This window comes from Tribolium castaneum, unplaced genomic scaffold, assembly GCF_031307605.1.
Source record: "Tribolium castaneum strain GA2 unplaced genomic scaffold, icTriCast1.1 ptg000044l, whole genome shotgun sequence".
NCBI classification, from domain to species: Eukaryota; Metazoa; Arthropoda; class Insecta; order Coleoptera; family Tenebrionidae; genus Tribolium; species Tribolium castaneum.
Window position 1 is genome coordinate 45001 of NW_026986642.1, and position 10000 is coordinate 55000.

The 10000-nt window shown below is 37.2% G+C and overlaps 3 non-coding genes across 3 annotated transcripts in view; all 3 read left to right on the forward strand.

The window, feature by feature from the left end:
* Nucleotides 1–5492: 5492 nt before the first annotated feature.
* On the forward strand, nucleotides 5493–7415 carry LOC135267488 (small subunit ribosomal RNA). Its single transcript, XR_010335908.1, has one exon. It is a non-coding gene; the product is annotated as a small subunit ribosomal RNA (ribosomal RNA).
* A 1716-nt stretch (nucleotides 7416–9131) lies between these two features.
* Nucleotides 9132–9288, forward strand: LOC135267493 (5.8S ribosomal RNA). Its single transcript, XR_010335913.1, has one exon. It is a non-coding gene; the product is annotated as a 5.8S ribosomal RNA (ribosomal RNA).
* Nucleotides 9289–9764: 476 nt separating this feature from the next.
* Nucleotides 9765–10000, forward strand: part of LOC135267499 (large subunit ribosomal RNA) — a 4220-nt gene continuing 3984 nt past the window's right edge. Inside the window, exon 1 of the ribosomal RNA XR_010335919.1 lies at nucleotides 9765–10000. This exon is cut by the window's right edge and continues 3984 nt beyond it. This is a non-coding gene — a ribosomal RNA (large subunit ribosomal RNA).

Genomic DNA, 10000 nt, shown 5'->3' on the forward strand with positions numbered 1-10000 from the left:
TAATGAAGTAAAACGTAAACATTAAATAATAATAATGCAACCCACAATACATTAATTGTGTATCAAAATTGCATAACTTTTACGAAGTACAACGTTCAAAAATATTAAAGAATTTTATTTCTGTGGTATATAATAAAAAACCAGCAAATTTTTTTGCAAATTACGTATCTGTAAATAAATGTAAACATTTAGCAACTAATCAAAATTGTTTTTTTGCTTAGATATTAAAGTAAAACATAAAAATATATTAAATTTATAGAATGCAACCCGCAGCACACTAGATGTGCATTAATATTGCATAACCTTTACGAAGTACGACGTCCAAAAATATTAAATTTTTTTTATATTGAGGCAAAAAGTGAGAAGACATAAATTAATAATAGTGCAACCTGCAATACACTGAATATGTACTGATGTTGCATAACCTTCACGAAGTACTACGTTTAAATATAAATTAATATTATTGCGACCCGCAATACACTAAATTTGTATTAATATTGCATAACCTACACGAAGTACGACGTTCAAGAATATTAAAGAATTTTATTTCTGTGGTATATAATAAAAAAAACAGCAAATTTTTTTGCAAATTACGTATCTCTAAATAAATGTAAACATTTAGCAACTAATCAAAATTGTTTTTTTGCCTAGACATTAAAGTAAATCATAAAAATACATTAAATTTATAAAATGCAACCCGCAGCACAACAGATGTGCATCAATATTGCATAACTTTTACGAAGTACGACGTCCAAAAATATTACATTATTTTTATATTAAGGTAAAAAGTGAGAAAACATAAATTAATAATAATGCAACCTGCAATACACTTAATATGTACTGATGTTGCATAACCTTCACGAAGTACTACGTTCAAGTATAAATTAATATTATTGCGACCCGCAATACACTAAATTTGTATCAATATTGCATAACTTACACGAAGTACAACGTTCAAAAATATTAAATATTTTATTTGTAGTTTGCATATAATAAAAAAAAACAAATTTTTATGTAAATTACGTATCTGTAAATAAACGTACACATTTAACAATTAAATAAACTTAGTATTTTGGCCTAGATATTAAATTAAAACATAAAAATGCATAATATTACACACACAGCATAATACACACACAGCCAGGTACACATTGTTTATATAAAAATTTCTAGTATGCAATGCAACTTGGGCTAACCAACATGAACTTACTCTATTTTATCATTACAAATAAATTTACCTCTCTAAAAACTCTCACTCTTCTCACCACAATTTAATACACTTTAGTAGTGTACAGCCTTATTTCTCTCTCTCAAGTAACAAAAAGACGATGGTGTGGTTGGTGATAGTGATAGAAACCAATTAGTCTTAAAGAGTAAGAGTAATAGAGTAAGAGATGAATAATACAAGAAAGAGGAAAGAGGAAAGAAAGAGAAAGAAAAGAGAAAGAAGACAGAGAGAGAGAGAAAAAGAAAGAAAAAAATTAAAAGGAAGAAGATAGATGATAGAGAGAGAGAGAGAGAGAGAGAGAGAGAGAGAGAGAGAGGAAGAGTAGAAGAAAGCCAGCAAATTATTCGAACGACATACTTCGTTCTACGGACTTAGCACATAGCTCTCGCCTAGCACATAGCTCTCGCCTAGCACATAGCGCTCGCCTTGCACCATTCACTGCTTAATAACTACTGCATATAATAAGTCACGATTGCTCATGTGGTAAAATAGTGATGACACAATCATTTTGTTTAAAGGTATGCAACCAACAATACACGAAACGCGCGCTAAAGTTGCCTAAAACCACGAAGTACTACGTATACTTTAATTGTAACGCAACTCGTTTCACAGTAAACGTGTATGAAAATTGCCTATATTCAAGAAGTACTACATTTGTTTAAATATTGTATTAGTGTTACGAAGTACGACGTTTAAATATTATGAATTATTTTTAGTTGTATATAAAATCATAGCTATTTTTGTAAATTAATAATGCAACCCGCAATACACCAAATGTGTATTAATATTGCCTAACTTGTACGAAGTACAACGTTCATTTAAGTGCATTAAGTATGGTGCTCTGTGCGATGAAATACGACGTTCATGTGACCATAAAGTAACAAACGAAGTACGGCGCTCACAAATGCAGCGCTCAAAATTATTGTTTCATTGCACGACGTTTGCTTTGTTTCTGACTGCGACAAAATGCAGCGTTCATTTGATTTTGTACATAGTACAGACAAAGTACGACGTTTACGAAGTACGGCACTCAAGATCGTGATTTTCTTGTACGACGTTTATTTGCACGTGCTGCCGATTGCGACGAAGTACAGCGTTCAATTGACTTTGTACATAGTACAGACGAAGTACGACGTTTGCGAAGTACGGCACTCAAAATCATGATTTTCTTGTTCGACGTTTATTTGCACTTGCTGTCGACTGCGACGAAGTTTAGCGTTCATTTGACTTTGTACATAGTACAGACGAAGTACGACGTTTGCGAAGTACGGCACTCAAAATCGTGATTTTCTTGTACGACGTTTATTTGCATGTGCTGCCGACTGCGACGGAGTACAGCGTTCAATTGACTTTGTACATAGTACAGACGAAGTACGACGTTTGCGAAGTACGGCACTCAAAATTGTGATTTTCTTGTACGACGTTTATTTGCACGTGCTGCCGACTGCGACGAAGTACAGCGTTTAATTGACTTTGTACATAGTACAGACGAAGTACGACGTTTGCGAAGTACGGCACTCAAAATCGTGATTTTCTTGTAAGACGTTTATTTGCAGTTGCTTCCGACTGCGACGAAGTTTAGCGTTCAATTGACTTTGTACATGGTACAGACGAAGTACGACGTTTGCGAAGTACGGCACTCAAAATCATTATTTTCTTGTACGACGTTTATTTGCACTTGCTGCCGACTGCGACGAATAACAGCGTTCAATTGACTTTGTACATAGTACAGACGAAGTACGACGTTTGCAAAGTACGGCACTCAAAATCACGATTTTCTTGTAAGACGATTATTTGCAGTTGCTTCCGACTGCGACGAAATGCAGCGTTCATAGTACAAACGAAGTACGACGTTCACAAAGTAATGAAGTAAAACGTAAACATTAAATAATAATAATGCAACCCACAATACATTAATTGTGTATCAAAATTGCATAACTTTTACGAAGTACAACGTTCAAAAATATTAAAGAATTTTATTTCTGTGGTATATAATAAAAAACCAGCAAATTTTTTTGCAAATTACGTATCTGTAAATAAATGTAAACATTTAGCAACTAATCAAAATTGTTTTTTTGCTTAGATATTAAAGTAAAACATAAAAATATATTAAATTTATAGAATGCAACCCGCAGCACACTAGATGTGCATTAATATTGCATAACCTTTACGAAGTACGACGTCCAAAAATATTAAATTTTTTTTATATTGAGGCAAAAAGTGAGAAGACATAAATTAATAATAGTGCAACCTGCAATACACTGAATATGTACTGATGTTGCATAACCTTCACGAAGTACTACGTTTAAATATAAATTAATATTATTGCGACCCGCAATACACTAAATTTGTATTAATATTGCATAACCTACACGAAGTACGACGTTCAAGAATATTAAAGAATTTTATTTCTGTGGTATATAATAAAAAAAACAGCAAATTTTTTTGCAAATTACGTATCTCTAAATAAATGTAAACATTTAGCAACTAATCAAAATTGTTTTTTTGCCTAGACATTAAAGTAAATCATAAAAATACATTAAATTTATAAAATGCAACCCGCAGCACAACAGATGTGCATCAATATTGCATAACTTTTACGAAGTACGACGTCCAAAAATATTACATTATTTTTATATTAAGGTAAAAAGTGAGAAAACATAAATTAATAATAATGCAACCTGCAATACACTTAATATGTACTGATGTTGCATAACCTTCACGAAGTACTACGTTCAAGTATAAATTAATATTATTGCGACCCGCAATACACTAAATTTGTATCAATATTGCATAACTTACACGAAGTACAACGTTCAAAAATATTAAATATTTTATTTGTAGTTTGCATATAATAAAAAAAAACAAATTTTTATGTAAATTACGTATCTGTAAATAAACGTACACATTTAACAATTAAATAAACTTAGTATTTTGGCCTAGATATTAAATTAAAACATAAAAATGCATAATATTTATTAAAATGCAACTTGCAATACACCAAATGTGTATGAATATTGCATAACCTTTGCGAAGTACGACGTTCACGAAGTACGTCGTTTACGAAGTGCGACGTTCACGAAGTACGTCGTTTACGAAGTGCGACGTTCACGAAGTGCGACGTTCACGAAGTACGTCGTTTACGAAGTGCGACGTTCGCGAAGTACGACGTCTACACATTAGGGCACTCAAAATTATTGTTAGGTTGTACGACATTCAGACGTTCCAACTGCGACTAACTACAGCATTCATTTGACTTTGCACATACGACGAACGAAGTACGACGTTTACGAAGTACGGCGCTTAGAATAATTTTGTTTTTATTAATTAATAATTTTTTTTTAAACAAACGTTTTTATAATTAAATTTTATAATGGTTTAAATATAAAATATGACTTTTTAATATTATCAATATTTAAAATATTTTCTCCCCTTTGTGTGTATGCCTTATAGTTATAGAGCTGTGCGCTTCGGTAGACGTCGCCTGTGGAGCTATGTCAGTGGAGCGGTGCGCATATCCAATACCGAGCGGCTGCCTCGATCGGTGTCGCGCTGGTATATGTATGGTAGTGGTGTGTGTCGATGCGTTGAGTGAGGCGATATGAACGGTGTAACGGTTTAGTCGAAGTTTATCATAAATGACGACGACAAAACGACCGATTATGTATACGTTCTGCATTTGCTTCCAATTTATCGACGTTTATCGCACATTTCCGCTATCGAATTCGAATAGGGCTTTGCTTGCGAGATTGCTTTATTTTGTGATTTTGTGGCTCGCCCAGTTCCCCACAGCGAGATTGCGGATGCGGCAAAACGTATTCTCTTACGTTGGCGGTCCTTATGCAATCAAACTTTGTTGAACTAACAAATGTTTGTGATTTAAACAAACAAAAATAATAAATGCGTCAACTCTCTAATATCCGAGCGAGAATATTTATATAATATTCGTAACGTTTATGGATTCGAAAGAATTTCATAAATTCACGTCGCATTCAATCTTGCGAAGAGTGAAGAGAATGTTTGAACTTTTAAATCGGCAAAGGTAAAAAATAATATTATAAATATTATTATTATGCCTTTATTGACCGATATATGTGTTGTGGTGTTTAACGACTATATCGTACGAAGAAAAGAAGAAATAGCGTGGCGTTACTTTCTTATATGTTAGATTGTTTCGCACAAACGCGCATATTCTTCATCTTTATAAACGATGATGATGAGTATTTTATTCTCTCGTCTGTCTCAAAAAACACAAAAACACAGTTCCCTGGTTGATCCTGCCAGTAGTCATATGCTTGTCTCAAAGATTAAGCCATGCATGTCTCAGTACAAGCCAAATTAAGGTGAAACCGCGAAAGGCTCATTAAATCAGTTATGGTTCCTTAGATCGTACCCACATTTACTTGGATAACTGTGGTAATTCTAGAGCTAATACATGCAAACAGAGCTCCGACCGGAGACGGAAGGAGCGCTTTTATTAGATCAAAACCAATCGGTGGCGGTTTCGCCGTCATCGTACAACTTGGTGAATCTGAATAACTTTACGCTGATCGCACGGTCTCGCACCGGCGACGCATCTTTCAAATGTCTGCCTTATCAACTGTCGATGGTAGGTTCTGCGCCTACCATGGTTGTAACGGGTAACGGGGAATCAGGGTTCGATTCCGGAGAGGGAGCCTGAGAAACGGCTACCACATCCAAGGAAGGCAGCAGGCGCGCAAATTACCCACTCCCGGCACGGGGAGGTAGTGACGAAAAATAACGATACGGGACTCATCCGAGGCCCCGTAATCGGAATGAGTACACTCTAAACCCTTTAACGAGGATCAATTGGAGGGCAAGTCTGGTGCCAGCAGCCGCGGTAATTCCAGCTCCAATAGCGTATATTAAAGTTGTTGCGGTTAAAAAGCTCGTAGTCGAATTTGTGTCCCGCGCCGCCGGTTCATCGTTCGCGGTGTTAACTGGCGTTTCGCGGGACGTCCTGCCGGTGGGCTTAGCTCGAGAGGGCGGCCCAACTCAATCCCGCCGCGGTGCTCTTCATTGAGTGTCGAGGTGGGCCGGCACGTTTACTTTGAACAAATTAGAGTGCTTAAAGCAGGCTAAAACTTCGCCTGAATACTGTGTGCATGGAATAATGGAATAGGACCTCGGTTCTATTTTGTTGGTTTTCGGAACCCCGAGGTAATGATTAATAGGAACGGATGGGGGCATTCGTATTGCGACGTTAGAGGTGAAATTCTTGGATCGTCGCAAGACGGACAGAAGCGAAAGCATTTGCCAAAAACGCTTTCATTGATCAAGAACGAAAGTTAGAGGTTCGAAGGCGATCAGATACCGCCCTAGTTCTAACCATAAACGATGCCAGCTAGCGATCCGCCGACGTTCCTCCGATGACTCGGCGGGCAGCTTCCGGGAAACCAAAGCTTTTGGGTTCCGGGGGAAGTATGGTTGCAAAGCTGAAACTTAAAGGAATTGACGGAAGGGCACCACCAGGAGTGGAGCCTGCGGCTTAATTTGACTCAACACGGGAAACCTCACCAGGCCCGGACACCGGAAGGATTGACAGATTGAGAGCTCTTTCTTGATTCGGTGGGTGGTGGTGCATGGCCGTTCTTAGTTGGTGGAGCGATTTGTCTGGTTAATTCCGATAACGAACGAGACTCTAGCCTGCTAAATAGGCGTATTTCGACATCCCAAATACCCGCTGGAGCCGGGTTCGCCCGGTCTCTATGTGCGGTTTTTACTGTCGGCGTACAAACAATTCTTCTTAGAGGGACAGGCGGCTTCTAGCCGCACGAGATTGAGCAATAACAGGTCTGTGATGCCCTTAGATGTTCTGGGCCGCACGCGCGCTACACTGAAGGAATCAGCGTGTCCTCCCTGACCGAGCGGTCCGGGTAACCCGCTGAACCTCCTTCGTGCTAGGGATTGGGGCTTGCAATTGTTCCCCATGAACGAGGAATTCCCAGTAAGCGCGAGTCATAAGCTCGCGTTGATTACGTCCCTGCCCTTTGTACACACCGCCCGTCGCTACTACCGATTGAATGATTTAGTGAGGTCTTCGGACCGGTGCGCGGTGGCGTTTCGACGTTGCCGATGTTGCTGGGAAGATGACCAAACTTGATCATTTAGAGGAAGTAAAAGTCGTAACAAGGTTTCCGTAGGTGAACCTGCGGAAGGATCATTAACGTGTAAATGTTGTTGTTTAGTTGTCACACATACACACATTTTGTCTGTGCTGATCAACAAAAAACACACACATACATACACTATTCGTATGATGATCAATTCTCATACAAAATTCTTCATTATGCGTCGAACGGAAAAGCAACAACGGGTCGTCTTGCATTAAGCGGATCTGTTGTTACGTTTTTCGATTTATTTTATAAATCGATTGTAAACGTGCCGTAAACGACGTTTTCGAAGAATTTTTTTGAACATTAACACGAATCAATATTGTCGAAAGATGGTTATGTGCTAACGTTTTATTATTGCTTTCGCAGTGCCGGTCTTAGCGTATTTCCATCATCGTATTCGCTTCGAAAAAAAGTACTAATACAGTGGTGGTGTATAATTAATGTGCAAGAGATGTTGTTGTTGTTGTTGTAGTATTTGTATATGGTTGGAGTTATTTATAATAACAAACAAGAATGAATAATAATGGTGTCTGCCAATACGATCGTACTTTATGTACACGAATAAAACTTTATACATACAAACCATAATAATAAATAAACTCGAAACAACCAACAACAAAATTATTACGCTACTGTACATACAAACACACATTTATACATACCATCATTTTACTTTACCGATGGTGAGTGATGTTTGAAAAATAAACGCTTAGGCTTACGATTTTGTAAGCCAGTCTTTGCGTATTTTCTTCATCGTATTCGCTTCGGAAAAAAGAAAATAAAGATGGTGTATAATTAATGTGTAAAAGAGATGTTGTAGTTGTAATTTAATTTGTAAATGGTTGGAGTTTATTAATAAATAATAATAGGGGCTGTCTATTCGTCTGTACTTTATGTACAAGACTACAAAAACGTTTTATAACAATAAAAAGCTCGAAACAACCAATAACAAAATATACTACTACTATACTACTATACATACAAACGCACATTTATAAATACATAAAATCAATTTACTTTATCGATAGAGAGTGATGTTTGGAAAAAAACGCTTAGGCTTACGGTTTTCGGGTACCTGGGTTCCGCATGCGTCGAAGTAATAATTTACTTTAACGACGCGACGAACCGTAGGAATCTAAATAAAAAAGTTTATTTATTAACTTTTTTAGATTCTGTGGGTTTTAAATGATATACGCCCGACTGACGAAGGAACGTTTTGCACTGCCTGTGCTTTTCTTTTGATTCGTTTTTATGTCGACGGACGTTCTTAGAATGCCCACCAAACGACGTATCACACAAAACACCCTACAATTGTATTGTTTGGTAAATATTGTTGTGATTAAGTTTGTAGCTGTGGCGTTTGTTTGAAGAAAACGTCTGGTTTTTCGACATATTTTCTATTTAATAAATATACATAATGCTTATCGCAAAAGGAGCAGAGTTTTATAGACAAAGTTGATAGAGAAAAAAAACCTAATAGATATATATACGTATTTATAAAACGTTAATATCATCGGGTTATTCTTTATGTAAACTTAAACTATAACTGCATACTCTTTTCGATAAGTAGATACAAATGCCACTTTAATTAAATAAAATATTATAAAATATAACGCCGAACGTTTCTTTCGATTGGTCCGTTTCTCACATATACATCACAATTGTAATAACCTTAAGTAGTTATTTTTGTTGTTGTGTGATGATGAAACGATTTCGATGTGGAACGGTGCGTTATGTAATAATATTTTAAATTTGTTTGAAAAGATTACCCTGAACGGTGGATCACTTGGCTCGTGGGTCGATGAAGAACGCAGCTAATTGCGCGTCAACTTGTGAACTGCAGGACACATGAACATCGACATTTCGAACGCACATTGCGGTCCTCGGATATACTGTTCCCGGACCACTCCTGGCTGAGGGTCGTGTCAATTTCAAAGACTGCTCGGTTTTTGTCTTAAACACAGCGCACAATGTTGTGTAGACAATTACGTCGGAGCGTGTTGGGTGCAAATATGACGCGTTACTATAATTGTTAATTGATTGTCGGTTGTCATAATAAAATATTATGCAACGTAGACAACAATAAAAACAATATAAAAAATAACGCGGCATCCTAAAACGCAATAGCGGCTGACATTCTTATTAGTTTGTTGGTGAAAGTTGGTTTAGACGTAGCACGTCCGATATTAAAAAGCAGCCACAACGCTTAAATTTCGAACGAAGCGATCGTCGTGTCCGAGACGTTAAAGTTGTTTATATGCATATTTTATGCACTATAATTAACAACAACAACATTCTCGCAACGACGTCAGATCGATGTTTGAAATTGTTTGGAGGCAGCCATATAAACGGAATACGTGTAATTATCGTCTGACAAAATAAAGGCAAATTTATATTTGCGACCTCAGAGCAGGTGAGACTACCCGCTGAATTTAAGCATATTATTAAGCGGAGGAAAAGAAACTAACTAGGATTTCCTTAGTAGCGGCGAGCGAACAGGAAAAAGCCCAGCACCGAATCCCGCGGCCGAAACCGGACGCCGGGAAATGTGGTGTTAGGGAGGATCCGTCATCCCGAGATTGTGCGACGCGTCCAAGTCCATCTTGAACGGGGCCACAGCCCATAGAGGGTGCCA